General features: G+C 37.1%; 1 long non-coding RNA gene across 1 annotated transcript in view; it reads right to left on the reverse strand.

The window, feature by feature from the left end:
• LOC135184226 (uncharacterized) overlaps window positions 1–24,604 on the reverse strand; it is a 272,033-nt gene extending 247,429 nt beyond the window's left edge. The window contains exon 1 of the long non-coding RNA XR_010305923.1: window positions 24,563–24,604. This is a non-coding gene — a long non-coding RNA (uncharacterized LOC135184226). The remainder of the gene's footprint in view (window positions 1–24,562) is intronic.
• Between the last annotated feature and the right edge of the window lie 266 nt (window positions 24,605–24,870).

A 24,870-nucleotide genomic window follows, 5' to 3' on the forward strand; every position in this document is an offset into this window, starting at 1 on the left:
TTAAAATAAAAGTCATAGAGCCAGGGGCACAGAACAGTAAAAAATAACAACAATCCAGAATAAAGAAAATCAGAAATGGTGCACATATGGCTATGAGAAGCAACTGTCTGGCATTGTAATACAAAAGTTCATCATGGTGCTGTTTTGTGATGTTTTCAAAATCTAATTCTTTTTCCTCAAAGAAGAAGTTTAATGGGCTTTGTTTGTTTTTGCTACAGTATACAGCTCATTATATTTAACTGTGACATAAGGGAAGGCAGCTTCACATGGAGTAATATATCACCAATAACAGATAAAAAGAGCATTGGTGGTAACTAGCTTTATAGGCAGATTCTGTGTGTAAGTGAACATACATTTAATCTCTTAATTTCCACACACACCCCTGCAGATTTGAGTAGAAGCTTCACTGTTATTGCAACACTAAAGCATCATCTATTGTAAGAAGAACAAAAGACCAAAGCACTATTCATAGATGATAATATGAAAGGCTTTGAGAGCCTTTCATGCTTCCAATCATGTATCTCTGAATCGTGCCTTTCTCAAGCATTTCTGTATAATAATCTATAAGACCATGGATTTGTCCAATGGCAGTTCTCATCTGGAGGTTAGGATTTAAAATAATACTCATGCAAAACCATAAATTGTTCAGATGCCTCCTCAACTTCAAGCCCTTTTTTCTAGTTTTCATATAAGTTACACTAAACAGGTGAAGGTATCTGTGGTAAAGCAAGGCATCCTTAGTGCCAGCATATTTAGGCCCCAGTGCTATTTATTTGTTCAATCTTTATTAAACAATACTTATTTTAATGCCTTCAGTGCTTTTCTTGGAGAACCTCAAAGCACTTCACAAATCAGAATTAACAACATTCTAATCAGACTCTCATCTCTATTCTCATTTTACCAATAGAGAATGAAAAACATTGGCAGCGTTTTGCAAGATTTTTCCAAATCTCAAAATAAACCTGTGGCAGAGTTAGGATCAGAACCCATACTCACAGGTGTCCAAATACTGTGGTTTCACACAAAAACATTATTTCAGAATGTGTCTTGTTTACAACAATTTTCTATGCTGGTCATTTCATAGACAAAATGCAGCAGAGCACTGAAATCTCTGTGGTTTTTTTCCTGTAGCCATAGGTACATAAAGTATTTATTCACATGAATTGTGTCCATGTAGCCTATGAGAATTCTTTCATATTCTGTTTCCTTTCTACTATGTCTTCAATTTTTCCAGCTTTTTAAAGGAGAATACACCAAAGATCTACAAGAGATCCACAACGATGCCTGGCTACTCAACAGAGTGCCATACTGGTGAATCACGGCTCACAGATAAAACAAAGACTAATCTAACCACTTTACATATGCTCAATTTTTAATCTCTGTAAGCAGGAATATGCTCTGTGTATTTTCCTGGGCTCAACAATGTTCAGACATGCTTCTACCCTTCAGACACAGTTTTTGTAGCATTCTAGAAATACCAGCAAGATCTCTAACACCTCTCTCTGTTAGAACCTTGTCTTTGCCAACCCTCCTGAAAATGTCTTTAAACAACATATTGAAATTCTAGTTAAGGAATTAAAGCAAAAAAGGAAAAAAAAAAAAAAAGGCAAGGTGGAAGGCTTTTTTGCAGAACAGTGTATGAGAGATTTAAATTCTTGTACTTGCAGAAGAGCACGTAGGGAATACAGTTTATCAGGAGAACAGAGAGAACAGATGAGAACATTGTTTATCTGATGGAATTAGAAGCAAGGATGAAAGTACAAGAATTGTATAAGACAGATCAAGAATTTCATCCATATCCAATACATTCCATCCATTCAGTAGTAGTGCTGTTGTTGCACAGTGTCTCTCCTCTCTGTAGAATCATTTCATTTTCAATGGAATAAATACATGAATTTGAAATCCAAAAGTGTCCCTGCAACCATTAGCTGACTATGGACAACGTCTATGTATTTTCTAGGAAAAGGGCCTTCCTTACATGCCTCCCCAAGGTCAAGTCAAAGGGCAGAAAAAAATGGATGAAATGCAACCAAAACTTGAAAAATTAATTTCTAATTCATGAAAACGCATCACCCTTATTTTGTGTTGATTACTGCCCCTCTTCACACTCTGTCTACTAATGGACTTTCACAGTACTGGAGACAGCAGCAAAAAATAAGACAACCTGCATCTTCAGTATGCAGCATTGGTTTTATACCACCATGACCCGTGGTGGCAGCAGCAGAACAGCCAGGACTGAAAAGCTGTTGTGACAGAGTGAAGCATCAATCACAAAAATTCCCTTATTGTTAATCAGGGATATCAGAAATGTAATGTCAGGAGCCACTCTACAGATATTTTACTTACATCCAGGTGTGCCTGACTAGGGATTAACACATAGACACCAAACCCATGGCAGTGATGTTCATAAACCAAATCCATCTTTTCTGAGCACTGCTGGGGTGTGGAATAGAGAGATACCCACCCATAACAGATTTTAGGAACAAGGATTCCCATGGCTGGGGAACAAACTCCTCCCTCCTTATATCTTCTGAGTGCCAACTATCCTCACTGTTGACCAGACCATCAAGGGGGCTGCCAGGATCTGATGATAAACAAACAGAGCTTCTTTGCTGTGCAGACTTTCAAGATATTGCTCAGGATGCCAAGAGACCTCATCGGAGGAGATCTAATAGACCTGAAAAATCTGACCTCATAGAAGGTTTTGTTTTCTTTAACCAGGGACCAAATATTTTCTACAGGCCTTGAAGAGCTCTGACATTATATTTGCATCATGTGCTGCAGATTCTGTTTTGCATCCAAAGCTAAAAAAAAAAAAACCAAACATTTTCTCAGACAAATAGCTTTGTGAGAGTTATTTGGACCTGGAGGTGAAAAAAAAAAACATTCACACACTTGAAAGTGTTTTAAGAGTCCAGACTTCCCAGATCCACTCTCACTGCCGGCAGAGAAAGCTGCAAGCTAACATTTATTCCCGTTTATACCCCTCTAGGTACCTCAATTAACTGGGAAGTGAGAGGTTTAAGCAAAGCAAGCTCTGGAGTAGAGAAAGTTTTTAAGTAATTGTCCTCCTGAGAAGACACACCTAAGTATGATCTTGTCATAGAGATAGTATATGAGCCAACTGGAAGTGAATAATACACTAGAAATAAGATAGCAAGGGAAGGAAAAAGAAAGTGGCTTTTTTTTTTAATATAAATTAAATACTCTTGCCTAGTTTTCCTTAGCTAATTAGCATCCCTTCTTAGCGGTTTAAGTAACTGCTCATTTAGATCAGTGAGTGATTGCTCTGAGATTAGGGTGTGGGAAAAAATCTTTCTGTTGGGAATAATCTACTTATGCTACTGTTTTTTTGAAGCAGCGATAAACATAGAGATTTTCCTTCCATATGTGCCAAGTATAAGAGGAAGGAGAATGATTAATGAACTCTTGCATTTTACCAATAAATTACAAACTTCAGATGCAAATTTATAGTTTTCATTAGCACAACACACCACGAAAACTTGTAAGGTTTTTAAATCAGATTCATTCTTGGTTGGGGGTTCATTTTTTGTTGGTTTTGTGTTGTTTGCTTGGGTTTTTTTTAAGAATGTTTCTATTATTTCTATTTGATCTTCTGGGAATGATATTTTGTACACCATTATTTATGATCTACAAAAATTAATTATGCTTCTAATTAACGGCATGCAAATAAATTATCGCTTAAGGAGTTATTTATTTGGTTGTAAAGCACTAGCTTTAAATCTGCATATAGATATATTTCAGCTATGCTTCTAGGGTTTTCTTTTTCTCTTTTCTTTTCACTTATTTCTTCCCAGTTTTCTGAGGCCCATTAAAATTTGGTTTCTGTGGAAGTTTGCAGATGCTCCTACTTATTTGTTCATCAATAAATAACTGGGTAAACAGCTTCATATGCATTTCTTTTCCTATAGTAAGGATAAGAAGTCTTAGGAAAATAACAATGAGGAAAAATACATTTACTGACTGGTTAATGGACTTCCTTCTCATGGCTGTTTACTGAAATTAGCCCTTGTGGAATATGCCAAAGACAGCTCTAAAGACCTATGCCTCACTATCTACAGTGCACAAACTGGGTAAGCACAATGCAAGCTACTTTCTTTTGTGGTCTTATTTTATCCAAGTGTAATTAGAAGGAATCACCTTGTGACAATGGTAGGACACCCACTCCATTCTCAACTCCTTTTGTCAGGCTCTGGAAAAGCTGCAGTTTAGAGTCAGTTCTCGCTGTGGGTTTGCAGTGAACCCTCAGTGGCTCCTTTCTGTGGAGTAAGTCTGACACCATCCTCTTTTCAGAGAATGGTTAGGTGATAGAAACTCACCATTACAAAAGGAGGTGAGTGAAGGCAGCCACACAATTACTCCCTGTGTGGATGTTTTCCATACATTTGCAAGTTAATGGTATATGCAGTCACAAAAATTATTTTAGACTGATGTTGCAAAATATTCAGAGAAAATACATTTTGCATCGTAAACATTCATTCACCCAAATATTAAAAGTGACTATTCCACATACAGTGTCAGGGAAGTTGTAGGTGGTTTGCTCATGTCCAAGCAAAACACCTCCTGTTTCAAAATGTACATAGCCAGAAAGTCACCTGAAAACATTTTATGGACTACAGTTCAGTCACAGAAATCATTTCATACAAACAAGCAAACTGATTCTGTCTGCCCATGGATGAATACAGGAGAGAAAGAGAAGACAATTATCAAAACCCTGTTAAGCCAGAGATAACCTAAGCATTTATTAAAAGAAAAAAAATAGTGGCTGAAATAATTTCTCTGAGGTTCAAGGAATCCTTGCTAGTTTACAAAAATTAGAAGTAAGCCATCTAAGACAGTTTTCAGTGATATCCTCACTGTGTGTTTTGGGCTTAACTTTTTCTCAAGTCCCTAACATCAGCTGAGGTTTATCAGTTTGGCAAAGATGAGCAAGCAATGTCTCTGTTGTCCTGCAGAAACTGTCACACCTGCTGGTTCAGAGCTCACTTCATGCTTTTGTAGCCCATATTCTGCAGCCATATGCACCACACAGCTATCTACAGAAGTTCCTCTGCTCTCCATGGAGCTGGACAGAGTCAAAGTGACTTGGTAGCCAGACTGTATTCACCTGCCAGCTTTTTTCTAGAGAGCTGTGGTGGTACACTCCACTTCAGAGGAAGCTGTAGAGGCAGCTGGAGGTTTTTGGACATAGCCACAGATTAATTAAATGATTAAAATGGATTAGATTTTTAAAAGACACAGCCTTGTATTTCTAGACCGAGGTGACTGCTATTAATAGAGTCCCTCACTGCTAGCAATGATGGTCTGTACACAGCAAAAAAATGATGGCCAATATGTTCTGATTTGTTCCACCAAAAGAACCACCAGCTTGCTACCAGTGAAGCTGGAAAACTGTTATCTCCCTGGAGAAGGGTCTTAATTTCAGATACAAAGTCTTTGTTAGCTGCCAGTGAGTCTTGCTTCAGCCACTCATTAGCTATGTAACATCTGGTGCAGTGACATAAGCAGGGCCCTTAGCAAAAAGGGGAGTGCAGTTTGCTGAAGCACCAAAAAGAAAGCAGAGTATAACAAGAGAGGAACCTGGTTGTAGCAAGAAGAGACTTGGAACTTTCTGAAGAAAATATGTTGCCAATCTGTTGCATATAAATGTAGAATCATCGAGTTTGGAAAAGACCTTTTAAGTTTATTGAGTCCCACCATAATCCAATTACCATGATCACTAAACCGTATCTTGAAGTGCCACATCTACATGCTTCCTGAACATCCCCAGGGATTGAGGCTCCACATCTCCCTGAGTAGCCTGTTTCAATGTCTCACAACTCTTTCAGTAATTTTTTTTCCCCTAATATTCAGTCTGAACCTCCCATGGCACAACTTAAACCCATTTCCTCTTGTCCTATTGCTAGTTACTTGGGAGAAGAAACCAACACTGACCTTCACTACAATCTCCTTTTAGGTAATTGTAGAGAGAGTAACAAGATCTTCCATTAATCTTCTCTCCTCCAAACTAAATCACCCCAGTTCCCTCAACTACTGCAGGCTGGATTTATGGCAGGGATGCTCCTGCTTCATAAGAGGCTCCCTGCTGCAGAGGTCAACATATGAAAACTCTTACACAGAAAGCAAAGTCCTTTACCAAGCCTTACTACTTGAGGACTGCCTGGATAAGACCAGTCAGCAGTTTTCAACGAGGGGGCAACATACAGAATAACTCAATAGAAAGCACTGGCAGGCACACCAAATACATGGAAGAAGGCTCTTGTTGAACCACTGAATAGTGTGGCATTAAGACCACAAGGATCTGGAATTCTGCAGTAGTGGTACAACAGTGTCACTTTGCAGGCAATGCACACTGGGAATGCGAAGTCTCTTTGCAATTCTGGTCCTTGATCATCTTTTCCTTGGGATTTACCATGTGGGTCATGTTGAAAGTGTAATGAAACTATCAAAAGGTACATTGGACAGGTTAATACAGAAGTCTAATAAACATATGTCAGCTACCAAATACATTAACATATCTTTGTTGTAATAAAACATAACATTGAGTAGATGGATTGTGATACTCAACAACTTCAGTAGTGGAGTTAAAATTTAATTATATGGAAGAAAAAACAGCTCTGTTCTGATTTCAGAATTATGATGATCTACTATTGTGATCCATCACTAGCAGAGCACTAGGCGAAACAATAATAAATCACCATTATTTATAATGCAGCAAATCATAAGAAGTATCAAGAGGAGTTATAACTCATTTTCACTTCAGGTATTAATTAGACATCTACTGCATTGTATTTTTGCATAGGTATAACAGTAGCATGATAATTTATAATCCTTCACATAGAGTCAAAAAAAATGCAAACTGAGTAAAAAACTATTTCTCTCTCCAGTGTATCTAATATATGCATTAAGTAACTGGAATAAGCTCTGATATGCAGTACACACGAGTGACATACAGTATATTTTTCTCAATTATGCTAATATATTTCAATAATTTGTGCAAAACTCCCTAATGTCCTTTGAATTGAAGGACTTATTTAAAAAACTGTATGCTTCCAAGCATACATTTATCAGTTTTTTTCCATGCTTTTTGGATTATGCGGGCAGTGATTTGCCAGCTAGATAGTGGTTGCTGGTTTTCTTCTTAGTTTCTGACAGACATTCAAGGGAGCTTAGTAGGAAACCGGTACAGATTTGCATTTGAGGGAGGAATTCAGTTATTTTGCCTTCACTCTTTTCTTGTTCTCCTGGTATGAGAAAGTTTACTCTGTGGATCATGCAAGAAATGCTGTGCCGTGAAAAACAACCGCGATATACACCCATTCAGATTGGTGGAGTTTATTAGACCAGGGATTAGAGACTCTTAGTTATATTGTCAATTAATTTCTCTCCAAATCAGAGTGAAGCCCATGTAGCTTATTCTTCATAAATAAATATTTCTGGTGGTTTGGGTTTGTTTGGGGTTGATTTTTGTTTTTCAGAGCAGCACAGGATTGGTTTGGACACAGAAACACTGAATTTTTGTTTAAGGTACTGTAAAAGAAGCCTTGCTTCTTTTAGAAGCAGTTTCCTAGGTTAGGAGTTTCCTAGATGCCAGATCCAAACATCTAAGATCCAGCACCAACATTTTTTTTTTTTTTAATGTATATCCAGGGGGTTCTGATGCACAGCAATTGGTCATGAAAGATGAAAATGGGACACTGCATTGTATATCTCTTGACACCACATTCCAGAGGGACAAGCAGCCTAGGTGGCTCCAGGGCAATGGATATCCTGCAAAAACCCATCCAGAGATATCTGAAAAAAACTTATGTTAAAATGCTTAAGCTTGCCATAAATTGTGATATCAGTAACACTCTGTTTCTCAACTTGTCATCTCTCCATCCTCTCCTGTTAAAACTTTTCACTTGAGCTCTTTCCCTTCACTTGAGCTCCCAATACCCTGACTTATTCCTCACAGTAAACAACAGTTACAATTTGCAGATGGCAAAGGTCAGGCTTTAACATCTCTGAGCATTATTCTACAGTGCTGCTGATTGTACAATTACTTTGTAAGAACATTTGTCTTCCCGTTAAAATGTACCCTCACATTATTCTTTCACTCCTACAGCCACAGCTGGAGAAAGAAGCCACCAATATCAAAACAAAGAAACAGGACATTGCAGGAAACCTGAAGGTGAGCTATACATCAGAATAGTTACTTGCACTTCACAAGACTTTATTCAAGAGAAAGTTATTAGTGTTACATCTCCTGTGGTGGAAAGGGCATCCTTCTGCAGAGCTCATTCACCTCGCACAGCTCTCAGAGCCACCAGGGTTAAATACATCCCCTCCCTGGCAGGTTGTCACAAATAAAGCACTGTTACCCTGCAGCAGGAGGGATCTACCCCTTCCTATCTATCTGCTCCAGGTTTGGTAGAGACATCTGTCTGATAAATAGCTCATTTTGCAATCACTATCATATAATTTAGTATTTTGACAGGTGCATAAACTTAACATGAGCTTTATATAAATATTAAACAGTCTTTCTAAAAATGAAAGCTCTGAAATGAACACAGCTCCCTAGGCCTGCCTTAATAATTATTCTCAGGAAAGCGTCTTCTGAAGAAAGGGAAAAAGATTTCTCCAGTGCAAGAGTATTGGAGCAATTTGATTATATTGTATCTGAGTTTTGTGCCTATCAGCTTCAGGTGCTAGCAGGCAGTACCAGTCATAATAGCTTTGTACCCCGCTTTCCTTTCTTCCCTTTGTTTTCAGATGGGGGGGATTGGGCAAGTGTTGGGCATTTTGGTCGATTGTTTTTCTGTTGGTTGGGTTTTGCTTGTTTGTTCGTTTTACAGTTCAGGCTGATCTCTTTTTTGCTGTCCTGAAAGGAGATACTTACTGTAAATCTGCAAGGTATCACAAAATGGTTGAATGAATGCACAAAATGATATAGGAAAGTGAATACATGATAAAATTAATGAAGATGTTCCCTCCTGATGCTCCTCCTGTGGTGTTATTCCTTTCACCCTGTGATAGCCTTTCCATTGTCCACCTTCTTCCTCCTGCCCTCTGCTCCTGCCCTTGCTACACATGGCTTTGTTCCTAGGAAGATACTGAAAGGATAAATCCAAAAGTCTTTGTTCTGCCTTTTTCCCCCCTCTTCACCAACATTGATTTTACTCAGAATGCACTCTACTTTCAGCACTTACTGCAATCAACATGAAAATAGTGTGATGCCACTTCTAAGGGTACCTTTCTTGTTTTGTCTCCTATTACAAAAAGATCGTTTAAAGAGAATGATACAGCTGGAACCTGCTGTTTAACTTCTTGTAAAAAAAAAAAAAAGTTCTTTTTTTTTCCCTTAAATACAATATTGTAAGTAACTTTTTTACAAGTCCTTCCTTTTGTCATAAGGAAATATCTAAAAAAGCAGCAGTCTAAAAATTCTATTGCTCTGTCCTAACAATGACAATTAAAAGCCAAAGTGTAGACTTTATTTTAAAGATGTTTAATGGCAATTAGTTAAATAATACTATTCAATCTCCTCAAAGATAATTAAATAACCTATTACCAACTTTACACTTACAGTAAACAACAACAAGAAAAAAATGCCTCTGGCCAGCTATAAGTAGTCTAACACAACTGAAGGAGCCAGTCTCAGAACTGAAGATAAACAGCCAACAACTCCTGCCTCCTAATGCACCTCTGTGTTTAAATCTAACGGGTCCCTTCTGGGCCAAAAACTGTCTGCATACATTGAGAAGGCCACAGGATAAAGACACCAAAATCTCAATGAGAGCCACGATGCAAATAACACAGTCACTGCCTCCATTACTTTCCTGTACAGTATTTTTTGAAAAGATCACCAATATTTACCTGCCTATAACCCATGTGCAGCTTGGTGAAATTCTGAACATTCTGTACTTCAGTTGATTTTTTGCATATTCATTATTTTTATACAATAAGGAAACAGTTTTAGAGTAAATTTAGCTTTGTGATAAGGATTTTACCACCCCCTCCCCTAACATCAGCTCTATTTTAGTCTTGTATGTCTCTACTGAAATCCCTTGCTAATATGCAGAGAAATACTCATGCATCATTTCTATTAAGGAGTAAGTTCTGCTTGGCATGACATCGAAGGTGAAATTTTCAAAAGATAAACTTTCCCACAGGAGTGAATGACTTAATTCTGAAAATGGTCTCTTAAAATGGCAATTTATTAACAATGCTATATCCATGTACCATTACTGCAGGGCTTGATTAGGTGACATAACAGAAGTAAAGAAGGCTCATAAAATTCAGAAAGTTCTTTTAATTTAATCATTAATATTCAGACACTGGATATGCTTTATTGTCTTTTAGTGTTATTTTAGAACAGTGAGTCAATCAGATAAACTCCAATTCATGATACTGAGCTATACTGAGCTGCAGCAGGCATCTTTCTTTAATATCCAGGGCACTGGGTACCTGATTCTGCAGTTTTATGACATCATGTTGCTAACAAAATAGAGGAAGAAATCCCACCCGAATTGTGCTTTTGAAGTCAAATCAAAAAAAGGCTAGTACTTCATCAGTTAATTTTAAAGGAAGGTGCTAGTAGCTGCTCACCTCAGGTTTAGGTCTTGTGCATGCTGTATGTGCATGAGTGATCTCATCTATGGAAAAGGGTGAATTAACTACAGGCAAATTTTGTTGCAGTAAATTGTGTATATTAAGTGCTCCTAGCATCAAATGGAATATCCTAACACAGGAAAACACAGCCATGGGTGCATGAGTTAAAAACCTAGAGCAATTATACATATACACTACTTTGACTTCAAAATCAGGTTGATTAAATGCAAATTCTGAGAACATTTACTGGAAGTTTTCAGGAAAACGAAAATTAATGCTTGCAACTACTACACCAAATCAATTCTAATTCCTACATACCTCTGCCTCAGTATTTCTATACCAAGTTACCTTGCCTGCTCCTTAGAAGAACAAATCCCCTGAAGTCCCTCATTATTATTTTACCAGAATAACTCCAGCCAGAGTATTTGCATGTGTTGAAGAACTGACTTCTAGGGACAGATTTTTTTTCCACTAATATAATACAGACTTCAATAAAATAAGAAAGGTCTCAGAATATTTTGCAGTGGTTATTTTTAAGACTCATCTGAATTTCATGGACAGGTTTTATCATGTGTGATTTTCATTCCATTTTCTTCATCTCTGTTATAGCATAAAATTTCATCAAGTGTAAATGTCAGATCTTTTCTTTATTATTTGCTAATGCCATAAAAAGCTGAATTGTTTGCTTTGTTAAAGGGCTTACTGAGCATTGACTTTTCTTTATTTGTATTTTACTACCAAAAATGTTTTAAAAAATAATACCATTTTTTAAAAGTCCCATCTGAAATGAGATTTAAATAACAGAGCAAGGTTTGCCATTATCATAAATGTATAAAGTGCTTTGTGAGTAATAAAATGGATCATGGATTCTGGATAATTCAAACTGAAATGTTATGTTCAGTATCAAGATTAGATTACATTAATGTAGTTCATTTTAAATGGTTTAAAGGCCATCAGATGCATGTGAAAAGAATCTGTATCATAACTTAGAATAAATAGACTGAGACATTTGTTTATAATGTCAGTGCTAAACAAATATATTACTACATTTCTGCATGTAACATTATGTTACCACTGTTATTAAACAAGCAGAGCATGAAGATAAATTATAGCTTTAATTATAAACATTACCTTTGCATATTTATTAATTTAAAATGAAACAATGTTCACTAACCTTGGATTATTTATATTTGCTACCATTTTAATTAACTTCAGTTTATTTATGTAACTTCTTTGCTGCTGCTGCTCAAACATAGCAACTTATGTAATCTAATTTATCATACTATACACTACCCAGGAAATTGTACAATGCTGTTGCAGCTAGTTTTGCTCTAATATACATATTTAAAAAAACCCGGGTTCAAAGACTGATAGGAACAATCCTAAGCTCACTTTTGGATATAAACTGCAGCCTTCTTTTCGCTTTTTAATGTTACACCCATCTATCTGGCACACCAGCCATAACTCAAAGAAAGCTCTACTTACCCTGAAATGATTCTATTTGACAATATGCCCTTGATTCAGTATTGCTGGCATTCGTTCTTAAAGTGATTTGGGGTGAAAAAAGTCCTTGAAGGACTCCATGTTTCTTATAGCTCAATAATGAGCAGATAATGGGCTATATGGAGGAATTAAGGTCATAATGCAGCCTGAAAATTTTCTTTGCCTGGTTGAACTATATCAGAGAAGGAGAAACTGCTGAAGTTTCAAATCCCTGGATGAGTTTCAAATCCTTCCAACTTCCAGATAGAAAATAGGAAAACGAGCTTAACAGTGAAATTCTTGCTGCTGCTTTACAATGAATCTCTTTATAACTTCCCAGCAGCCAAACTTAGCTAAAGTCCAAATAAGACTCAGCTGACTTCAGTAGCAACTCTACAGGGCCCACCTGGGAAAATCTGGTTGAAATGAAGGGCAGCCTCACACAGCAGTTTGTACAGCATGGGCTTTGTCTGTCTCTAATCCTGATGACCTGATAGAGGTCAGTTCTACTGGCATTTGTCTTAAGATAGAGGCTTATGTAGACCTGGTGAAGTTAAATTTTGCTATTAAATGTTGGCTGATACCTATATGGAATCATCTTGTCCTACATATCTGGGAGAAAGTTTGTTTAATGTTATTTCTGGTTTAAGTATTTAAAAGAAAAAAAGTGTAAGAATTTATCATACTTGATATAGTTTTATAAACTAAATTTTATAAAGAAAATACATTAAGCATCTTTAATATTAAACTATGCTTTTAAAAAAGCCTTTAAGTAAATAGCATCAATATTTTTACTGTATTCCTCCTTCCAATGCCAGAGTTGCCTTAGTTACCATGAGTCAAAGACACTAAAGGGAACCACCTAAACAGGCCTTGGAGTGGAATGAAATATGAATAGCTTTTTAATACTAAGAAGGCTTAAATTAAGTATATAAAGTATATACACTCTGTGATCCTTATCTTTATTATCACAGAATTAACCATTTTGGAAGAGACCTCTAGGATCATCGAGTCCAACCCATCACTTAACCCTTCTAATTAACTAAACCATGGCACTAAGTGCCTGATCTAGCCTCCTTTTCAGCACCTCTAGGGATGGTGATGCCACTACCTCCCCAGCCAGCCTATTCCGTTGGTCAATCACTCTTTCTGTGAAGAATTTCTTCTAATATCCAGCCTAAAACTGCCCTTGTGCAGTGTCCTCTTGTTCTGTCACTGGTTGCCTGGGAGAAGAGACCCACCCCCACCTGGCTACAATCGCCTCTCAGTTAGTTGTAGAGAGCAATAAGGCCTCCCCTGAGCCTTCTCTTCTCCAGGCTGAACAACCCCAGCTCCCTCAGCCACTCCTCACAGGGCTTGTGCTCCATCTCCCTCACCAGCCTTGTTGCCCTTGTTGCTACAGCTTCACATATACTATGTAACTGGGAAGCACAAGATATCACTTTTTCTACAAGTTACCACATGTGGACCAAATGCCACAGAATTTTACTTGCAAAACTACTGAAGATGACTTGGAATTGTCATTAACTGTGTTGGGATTTAACCAACATTCAAAGAGAAGCTACTGCTGTCCTTTTTGCAACTAGGTGCACATTATTGGCAAAATAGTAGGTTTTTGGACTCTGGTCAAGACCTATCACATCTGACATTAAATAAAGAGAAAGAATAAATGAAATAAAGAGAAAGAAGATTACTCCTTCTTTCTTAATATTAGAGTGGTGGAACAAAATATGGGTTATTTTTTGTAATCTTTCTAAATGGCACAAATCAGTTGGACTTTGTGGACAGTTCCCCAAAATTTCAGTTCTCCAACCATAATACAGCTAACTAATCACATGTTCAAGACTTTCCTGTTGATTTAGAAATTAACTTCTTTTTTTTTTACTGTGATCAAAAGAGAGGGGGAAAAAAGGGATCATGTTTTAATAAGTATCTTCATTACAAATGTTGTCATTTTTTTGCTTTCCAAAGCCAAAATTATACTTCCTTCTTTATACAGGACCACCTAAACTTCTGGGAGCTTAAATAATATATAGCATATCTAGCTGCCATGCTAACAATTACAAAAAAAAAATGCCCCCTTTTCCAATACCTTATCAGTAATCCTATCTTAGAGCAGTTGAAACTCTTTAGTGAGAGCACATGTTAATTTCTGATAATCTTCAGTAAAACTGTCTAATTATTCCAACTCATTATTCATTATGATGACTGAAACCTCCTTTATCAGCTCTTTTGACCTCTATAGTTTTATTGTTCTTCAAATCATTTACAGCATGTCTCTTGCCATAGCTGAGATTGTAATTAACCTCAGGGATATCATCAAATGTTTTACCAAGTTCTTCATCCAAAGCTTTGGAAAAGATTGGAAGTAGTCATCAGAACTAAAAATAAAATATCCTCAGTGGTGGACCTCATTAATCCAAAGTTTGTTGTGAAATTATGATGTAAAATTAAGGTTATATACTAATCAAAAAGTAAGGATTGTTACCCTTCCTATAGAAGAATATTGTCTCAGTTCCTGCATAAGAAGACAGTATTCTTAATGATATCCAATTAAATTCAATAAACCAATTAGCATTAACTCTCAGGGTAATTGCATCTCAAAGATTGTACTTCAACCAACATGCTAGCAGAGCTTAGAGACTAAATAAATGTATGGTTTACCTCGCAAGGTCACCTCCCTGATGTTATTATCCCTGACAAAGGAGTCAGCACTGCAAGAGCAGAGCAAGATGGCCAATGTGCACACTTGTCTAATCAGGCTTTTGCCCAATTTTCTTGATAGGCAAGAAACATCTCCTGGCAAATATTAGGAAAACTCTGCACCATTCCAGCACTTGTTAAGAAAAATTGAGGAGAAAAGCAATCTAGCCATGCAGAAATTAAAAGAAGAAGTGCCAAGATAATGTAATTTTACTTTGTATATGCTGGCAAGGCTGGCAGAGCAGAAAACAAAAGCCATCCATGCGTGGTGTACCTGGGGAGTTGCTGCAACTGTGAGACTCTTGTATCTGCTTTACAAGTGGTGAGGTATGCACTTCTTGGGCTGTATTTCCCAGCAATTTTATTCCTGTGCAAATATCTTACTAAAGAGCAAAAGATCAAAATCTTCTGTATTCATGCAAAACCAAATTCTGCAAAGTTTATAAAAAACATCTTAAAACACATCTCAGGAAATGCTCAAAGACTGAGTAAGTATTGATTTCACTGAGTCTAGTTGCAATTCCAAACTCAAGCATTTACTGTAGAATTTACTTAGTTTAGATTTTGCAGAATCAGTCTCCTACTAATAAAAAAATTTCTTAGGAAAAAAACAAGGAAAAGGAATGATCATATTTTGATCATTTTTTTTCAGGTAGATGCAAAGCCTGTGAAGAATGATTTACTACACAGCATTGTGACTTTTCCTGCTGGTGTTAACAGATGTCTTAAAATATGAAGCAGGAAAAGGTGATAGGCATTTACTATTACAATGTATGCAACAGATTTATTACTGATTTGGTTCTAGATGGATCCTCAGTTTAGCTACATTTTTTTAACTAGCTTTCTCCTGATACCTTCACTTGCTCACGTTAAGAAACCTTAGGAAAATTATTTCAGAAGAAATAATACTAATTCTGCTGTTCCATGTTTAATATTGCACCAAATTTGACAGTTGAGAAAAACACTTATTTCCAACATGAATCTTTCCAGCCAATTTTAATTGTAGGAATTGATTAAAGACTTTTAGCGTTACATTTGAACTTGAATGACTGCTTCCCATCTGGGAAAAGAGAGAAGAGACAAAGTGGTGCCCATGAACCCTGAATGTCCCAGGGCTAAATCCTGCTCTGAAATGTGGCAAGCACCAATTTCAAAGGTCGTTGTATTTTCCCTGCCTCAAGTAATTCAGTGTGAGTCTCCCCTGGGATACAACCTTCATCTGAGGAAAGGGAGACAACTGTAACTCAACACCGTCTGCCTGGGTTTCCTGCTCTTGCCCTTAGTGGCAGCTGATTGAACTAAATATGAGAAGATACAGACTGCCTTTGTAGGTAGATGTGATGGCTTGCAAGACTTGCTCAGACCAGATAGTCTGAGGAGTTTTAGTCCAATGCATGGGAGCCACATCTGGGTGGCAAAGACTCCTGCAAACTTCTTTTTCAATTTCACAGCACATATCCACAATGCTGTTCAGTGGATGTTGTGTATATAATCTTAATAACACACCAATTTAATCAGGTCTGACACAGCATCTTAGCTACTATTTAATTGGCTGTGGTTTCTATCTTGCATATTTAATAGTTATGTGATTTATCCACTTAACAAAATAAAACCCTAAGAACTGTGATACTGTGAACTCTAAATATGATGAGTTTGTTTCTCTGGATTTTTTATTGTGCTAAATAAGGCTCACGACCTGAATGGGTGGGGGGGGGGGGTGGGGGGAAGAAAAGCTCCTAATTAGACCTTTCCATTCTCTTACAAGGAAAATGAAGCATCATTGCTGATACAGCTGAAAAAGATCCCATTATGCCCCACTCATTCCTAGCACCAGGCCTTTTTCTAGCAGCAGGTGATCTTTTGATCTTCTCCTTTTTCCTGCGGGTTAACTGCATTTAGCATTTGTCCGAAAAGCTGCAACACGTCTCATGACATTTCATAAGCTTTATAAATTCCATTTTTCCCTTTATTGGTTTCCTCTGGTAGTTTTAAATCAGTTTATCTCTTCCAGAGAGCATAGGTCCTGACCTGACATGGACCTTTGACCGTCACAGTGCTAACACAAGAGCTCACTTATCAGATCTGAGTGCCTTGGAAACCCTAAGACAGCTGGCACTTAGTGAGAATGGGAGGTTAGTAAAATTAATGATGTTGTACTGAAACGCACAAGGTAAATATTTTGATATGTTAGAAGGGCATGTATACTCATAAAGCTCATCCATATGGACACTGCACATGAGTGGGAGCTGAGCTGGAAAGAAAAAAGCAACACCAAGTGCTAAAAAGTGGTTGCTCCCTCTCAAAAAAAAAAAAAAAGTTTTCCTTTTTCCCTTTCACATTTCTATTTTCTATAATTGAGTTTTAAAATAAAAGGGAGGTCAGTCTGCTTGTCCTTGGGCTTCCTGCAAAATTACTGTAAGTCAGAGATATGTGGAAGATACCGTGACCTCCTCTGCACACTCCATGAAGGGGCAGCCAGGTGAAATTCCTAACTCAATTTGTCATCTAACTTATGACAAACACTTACATTAAAAAAAAAAAAATATGCTGTGCATAATATCTCCACAGTGAAATTTCTTTATGAAATGCTAAGCACAGGTAGCTGTTACTTTAGCTAGTATATCAATTTGTTCATTTTTAAGTTGGGAAACAGTTGCATTTTTGCTCAGAAAAAAACTCCAACCTTCACTAATTTGGAATTCCCCTAGTTTTCACCACTGGAGAAAAAAGCCTACCTGGAATATCTGTGGAACAATCCCTATTTTAGTTATAGCTATATGTGGGTTCAAGTTTGCTATTGCTGCCAGAATATTCAGCTTTGGTAAACTGTTTTCTGATTATCTGAAGGGAATTCCTGGATGATTATGTAATCTTGAGAAATTTAAGAGGGAGCATTCATCACCTCCCAAATTAGATCATGCTTAGGAAATATATCTGGAATGAAAGAAGATAATTTGTTTGTACCTTGATGCAGTAAATTTCAGGGTGCAAGTTAGGTAATCAGTCCTACTGCATTATCTTGATTCAGAGTTTCATACTCCTACATTCCTCCACCATTTCTAGGTCTGTGCTGGGGCTAAGGCAAGCTTTTTGGATTTGGATTTAGAGCATGGAAAGCATGGCTGTATTCAGACTCTGCAGAGTCCCGTCTCTAAAGGGATGCACTGAAAACTGGAATATCCATTTTTCAGCAAAGCAAATAGACCTTGCATGTAAGGGTCACACTTCTTTTCATGTTCTTGGGGCTTCCTCACATGCACATATATGAAGAGTGACACATGTTCCCTGGATAGCAAGTAAGCTGCTTTGTAGAAGTTGTGAAATACCTACAGCTAATATTTCTGAACAAGTGTTATAATTATGAGCAGAAACCACCAAACTTTATTCAATAACCCCTCCAAGTACTCTGAGTTTATACCAACAAATTAAAGGGCATTAAAGATGTGATAGGTTACTGTTTTCCTTGTTAATAATTTTTGTTGCTTAAGTATATTTATATTATTCTGTTGAGAAATAGCACCTGAGCTGTGTTTGAATTCTACTCCAAGAAGAAAAATTAAGCAAACTTGCAATGTTTTTTAACAGAAAGGAAAGAAAGAGGGAGAACAAACACTGATGGGAGATCAGCAGTAGTCTCAAAGTTTGCCAAAGACATTGGCACAGAGGAAAGAAATCACATGTAATGGTTAGAGTGAAGAGCACTGAACAACCTCTTGAGAGATGGAAGACTAAGGTCTGTTTCTTAGATTCATGAGCACCATAGTGCCAGATGCCCATTTCTAACACTTGTTCATAGCCACATTTAAAGACTTTCACTCAGCATGTCTTACCATAGGCTAGTCCTACCAAAAATACAGTCTTCACTTTCAGGAACACTGCTTTTAATGTCAACATGAAAATGTAGGAACATGCAAACAGGTTCTTTTCTCTTAAATCTTGGTTATTCTAGTGAAAACTACCTTAGCAGATCAAAGTGGTGCGATTAAGATGTTAAGAGGAATATTAATATTACTGGTTCAGTTAAGACACCAATAGGTTTCAATGATGGATTTATGGTTTGTTTTTTTTCCACCAAAAGGGTATAATTCAACAAAATTGCTTGTCATTTACAAACAAATTGTGAATGTACTGAGAATTTTTCTTTTCTCAAGGCACAGAAAAAAATAATTAAAGAATCAGGCCCTGACACTAATAGGCAACCCTCTGGCTTTATTAAATATAGTGGCAGTTTTGCTTTAGCTTCAGTTGAAATAAATAAATAATCTGGATTTCAGTTCAGTCCTTACCTCTCCATTCTGGTTTTCCTGACTGCTTTCATAATTAAGATTGTTCTAGCTTGTTTGATGCAGTTCATATTACTTTACAAATCTTTTATTGTCACTATTCTACACAAATTAACTAAATGTAGATTTAGAGCACAGATTATAGGGACATAAATAAGTATGTTTCTTTTCCCTCTATTCATCCTCAAGCTTGACTTTGATTAGAGTGGGATTGTCAGTAGCGCGGGGTAGTTTACAAGCTGTCCCTAAAAATCCTGAATGATGTGTCTCTTGCTGAGTCTATGCCCTACAAGATCCGCCAGGCAGGCATCACACTAATCCAGTATTGAACTATTCAAGCATGTGGGAGTTCGAGCTGTCAAGAACAGTAAGAATCATATGCAAGAAACTCAGCTTTTCTCTTTTTCTTGCCCATTTCATGTATGTAACTATATTTATCAATATGTTATGTGTTCATCTCACCACTAGCCTATTTTGATTTCTTGCTTTGAAGCCACTGTAATCAATCTAAACAACTCAAGGAGTCTGATACATTCACGTCACAAAGAGTTTCTGTGAAGAAAAGGTTTTTACAGTTCAAGTGAAAGATGACAACAGGGGTAGGTAACTGAAAAGGGACATACAGCAATGGTCACAGACTTCCACTGAGCAGCTATCTGAAACTTCTTTTCCCTCTCATCTGCAAACAATCTCAACAGGGCCTCAGAATTCAGTGGATAGTTTGACAATCAAGAGTTTATGCAAACCATCAATTTACCCTCTCTCCAAGTTTAAAGACACAGTAAGAACTGGGCTCATCCAGTGCAGTAGGATTGCTTGGCTGCATGGTGCTCCTGTTTGGGCTTATTCTGTGTCTCAGCAGTTCACAAGTGAAACAGCACCATTTGGTTTCAATGCAGAGTTTGCCTGGGTTTAAGGATATTATATAAAACTATCAGAACACTCTTCAGAAATGCCTTGACAGATTTAATCCTAAATTACAGAATGTAATAAGCACTGTATTTCTCAGAAAGGTCTTTGAAAAGGAAGAAAAAAAAGCTCTAAATTATTGGTGATGCTCAGTGTGGAGATCTACAGTTGTGTACAATACAAAAAGGTTCAGAAAAGCAGATCAAGATGGCAGTTTTCCCATGAATGGGAAAAATTCCAGCTTGAGCCCTCTGTAGCATAATGGGCAATATCTATTTCAAGAAAATGTTTTTATCATTTATTATGTCATAAGCAAAAGAGTAAAATAAACTGTTTATTATCATGTATAAAATGCTTTTGACCAGCCAACTGAAAAACTAATTTCATTTTCTCATTACACTGCCTCAAGCATCCTTTAATGTCAATTTTTATTACAGACAAAGAAGGAAAATTAAAATGATCAGTTACAGTGGAAGAAAAAACATTTGTTTCAGAATTTTAAGAAGACTAATAGGCACTGAACCTGCTAATCATTCTTGGTAATTACCATTAATTTTTCAAGAAATGGAAGAGAGGTCCTAGGGATCTGTATTTCAATGCCGCAGAAGGAACTCTCTTGGGTGGAAATATTAAGGTTTCTAAGAAAACTTGAAACAGTAAAACCAGGAGACTCTGCAGAGACTGCTAGGTCTCACTGCACTGGAATAGCAAAGTTAGTTATACAGATGGTCCCTAAAGGAGAATTAGAAGCATTTTTCTTGCTTCTAGGTGGAATTTATTGTTCTCCTTTGTGTATGACTAACCCACCTTCACCAGCAGAGTCATATCCCCTAATGTCTTCTATACTTCTAAAACTGCATCAGACTGCAACCGTTCTATGGACTTACCAAACAAGAAAAGAACATGCCCAGAAGGCAGGCCACTCCCAGCCCTTCTCCACAGAGAAGCTACACTAGAGCAACCCCAGATTGAATGCAGGACCTGTGGCGAACCCTGAGCAAGACACAGGAACAGAAAAAGGAATCTGCAGTTACCAGTGGCCCAGTAACTTGTACTGTGGCTTTTCACCAGGTGTGAAGGTCTTTGGAAGATACATGGCCAGAAAATCAATAAGAAGCTGTTGACAGAAGTATTTACCTTTTCACGATTAATTATTTTCTTTTCCTTGAAAGATTCAAAGGCTGCTATTGAGCTTATCACCATGCAGTGCCTGCCAGAGCTTATAGCAAAATATTTAATCACCTGATTCTTACAAGACCTTCTATATGCTTCAGCTACTGCAGGACACGCAGCAGAGAGAACCTTCCCAGATGCAACATTAACTACACAATGATGCCAAAAGCAATGTGCTTCTTAAAACTCCACCAAAGCACCATGTTCCAATAACAACAACAACAAAAGAGACTTCATAAGAAAAAAGAATATTACCTTTTTTTGGCATAGCTATTTCATAGGCATTTCCAATCCAATTCCCAAGATGCTCCAAGATGTAGGAATTCAGGTTATTCTCTTTCATGGGCCAGCTTGAGGAGCTATCCTATTTCATTTCCTTCCTTCCTTCCTCTTTTTTTCCTTTCCTTTTCCATCATATTATTCTTTTTCACAGGGATGTCTTTAATGGGAGTGATGAGTTCCAAATTGTAATAGACTACCTTAAATGACTAGCACTGTCTTCTATGGAGACTCCAGAGAAGCATTAGTTTAGAATATATAAAGCTTTAATTCACCTACATATTGAACCATCACTTTAAGATAGTGGAGATAGTGATGGAAGGAAAAAGTGAATGCAGTCAGCTCAGTCATTCTCTGGAATCAAACTATAGGCAAACAATCCTAACCTACCTGCAAAAAAAAAATCAAATGAGAAACCTCTTAAACTCTGCTAAAATGCTAATTCTTAGGGATCACTTGCTTTCAAAGCATCCTCCAAGACACTCCTTCCTGGGACCCAGGTGAAATGGATTGATGTGGCTGGTTCAGGTTAAGTCTTCAGCTGTTGTAGTTTGGTGGAGTTCCTCTTATTTATTCAGTAATTAAGCTGGTTGATGCCAGTTCAGAATATAGTTTGTATATGCCCGTTTGCAATGATATATGCAGTGTCAAACATGAGACAAAAGTCTCCCCATTTAAATATAAGCCCCAGACAGGTGTTTTTCTCTTTTGTTTCTTGAAAATTGTTTAAATATTTCAGGCAGGTGCTTGACTGATCACCATTAAAAGCTAACTTACCATCTATCTCTTTTCTAAATGACATGTTGATTTAGGACTGCAAGGTACATCAGTTATAACATGACTAAGCCCATCTTAATTATTCTTTTATTTAAGTCTGCACATTATCTTTAGGCAATTCTCTACCAGACTAACACTGAGATTGTGGCAAGTACCCTTCACTTTGAAGTCCTGTTTTGTATCAGGCCAAATTAATGTTATTAAGCTGTAAAATCCCAATGTAATTCGTTTTAAAAACAGGCAGCAGCAAGCAGTTAATACAAAAGGATGAGGAGCAAAGTTTGCTCTTAATATGCTCACAGGAACCTACCACTACCTAAGGGTATGCTACACAGTTTGCTTGAATCTGTAAACAATCTAGTCTTTCAGGACACAAAAACAAAGTAACATTGGTTAAAGGTAGAAGAGGAGGTAGAATACTATTTCCAAAAAGCAGGAAAGAGAGTTAAACCAGTGTGCATTCACTATGGCAGGAAACACAGTATTTTGAGAATACCTTCTATTATTCTTGTGAATATTCTCAGGAGGGTAAGGAGGCTTTATATCACAGATAATTAAATGCAGGCTCTTTACTATTATATCTGTTGTATTCCAGAGAGCAGTAGGTTATAGGGCAATAGACTGAAATTAGATTTTAGCAGAACATGTGTCCTGACCTTTCTTTAAAGCAGATCTATTTACTTTATAATGCAGTTCATCTTGTAGGAACTGATGTACTCATAGCCAGTGTAAAGGTTAAGACATATGCGACTCTTAAACCTTCTTGCTTCTAACTCTGACATAATTCTCTTTGTTTATATTGTGCAAAGAGATATTTTAAATAACCAGCCTTGAAAAGAATCTTTTTTGTGGTGATGTTAATTTCAGCTATCTTAATGCTTATACATGCAGTGGAGCAAATGCATTTCTAAATTGCAAATCTAATGGGCCTGATCTTCTCAGCATAAATCAGAGTAGCTCCACTGAATCAAATACCAAAGCCAAGGAAATCTCACTGATTTATATCTAGGTACCTAACTTGGAACTTAAATGAGTTAAAGCCAGATTTACATGACTGTAAGTGATAAGATCTTGGCCTTGTGTATTTTGATACATTATGGGCCAGATTGTGAAACCCTTATGTTAGTGGCACAACTTGTATGAGTAAATGCTCACCGATGTGGCTGTGGGCTGCACAATCTGGCTTTGTATTACACAGATGTAAACAAGTAGCCAAGAGAAAGTTATTAAGTGGCTTTGATGATCTCATAAATAAACACGTCATGACACCTAAGTAGCTTTAATAGTATCAGAACCACAAGAAATATGTACAGTCCTATAGTACAGATGCCCTGTGTTGTGGTCTTTAAACATAATGGATGAGAGTTGACTCAACTATATCATGCCATCATTCTGGAGAGAGCTTGATTTGCAGAGAAAAAATAGCATAAAATAGGACAATGTTGGTTGCAGTGTGCAATGCAAATAGGAGGTTTTGCACATTCCTCACTACTCATGCTCTTATGTACTGATCGCTCAAAATCTTCTTCCTTTGTCTCATCATCTTGTTCTTATCTTCTCCTCCTTCATATAATTTATTTTCCTAGCAATACCTTCATGACTTGAGCACTACCTTTATTTGCAGTAGGTAAATTTATCCATTAAAACTGCTAGTAAATGAATGCTGAAGTATATTGTAGACATTATGTTTGTGTGCGTTCGTGTACACACATTTCACAGACAATAATGCACATGCATATTAACAAATTTTGATTATATGTAGATGAGGTCAGTTAATTCACAAGAAACACAGCCATAAATTTCAGTGGTGACAGCTTCCAGAAGTCTCAAGGCAGTTACTACATCGCAGATCTCTCAAAATGCATGTCTGTCCCCAGTGCTACTGCTATGTCCTAGCAGAAAAACTCTTCAAGACACAATGCTCTGCAGCCATTTAGGACCTGCACAAATGTGTTCCCATAACTCACCACTTCCTCAGTAGATGAGAAATTATTGAAACGGCTCATTCACCAGGTCTTACCTACTAAACACTAGGTAAGTAACACAGCTAAATGCACAGGCCTTTCTCTACTAACAGTACTGTGAGTAACAAATATAAAAGAAATGGAGAAAACAATCTTTCACTTCCAGGCAAACGGTGGTTCATTTTTTGGGAAGTTTCCTTTAGCCCTAGGCTATTTGATAATGTTCAAAATTTGGGATAATATTTGAACCTTCAATTGGATTGAGAGGGAGAAGTTAACTATGGCACTCAAGCAACTTCTCAGACATTGCAGGAAGAAAAATGAAAGGCTTAAAAAAAAAGAATCAGGAAACAAGAGCTTAACTAAGATATTACCTACCAGCCTCCTGGAGATGCTGTGGGGTTCAAGCTCATCTCACCTCAAAGCTGCTTACTGCTTCAAACATGGCTTTTTTTTTTTTTTTTTTTCCGGGGATCAGGAGTCACTCACTTCATGAAGGGTAGAATTTTGCTTGTAGCATATTTAGCAGCAGTGGGGCTGAAAACAGAGTACCCAAGGTGCATTAAGTGTCAACACTTTCTTTGAAAACTGTGTTTCCATTTGGGTGAAAACACATTCCCAGTAAAGTTAAAATAATGTGAACAAAGAAAATCGAAAGGTAGAAGTGTAAAATGTAAAAAATTAAA

This window comes from Pogoniulus pusillus, chromosome 20 (genome assembly GCF_015220805.1).
Source record: "Pogoniulus pusillus isolate bPogPus1 chromosome 20, bPogPus1.pri, whole genome shotgun sequence".
Lineage (NCBI taxonomy): Eukaryota > Metazoa > Chordata > Aves > Piciformes > Lybiidae > Pogoniulus > Pogoniulus pusillus.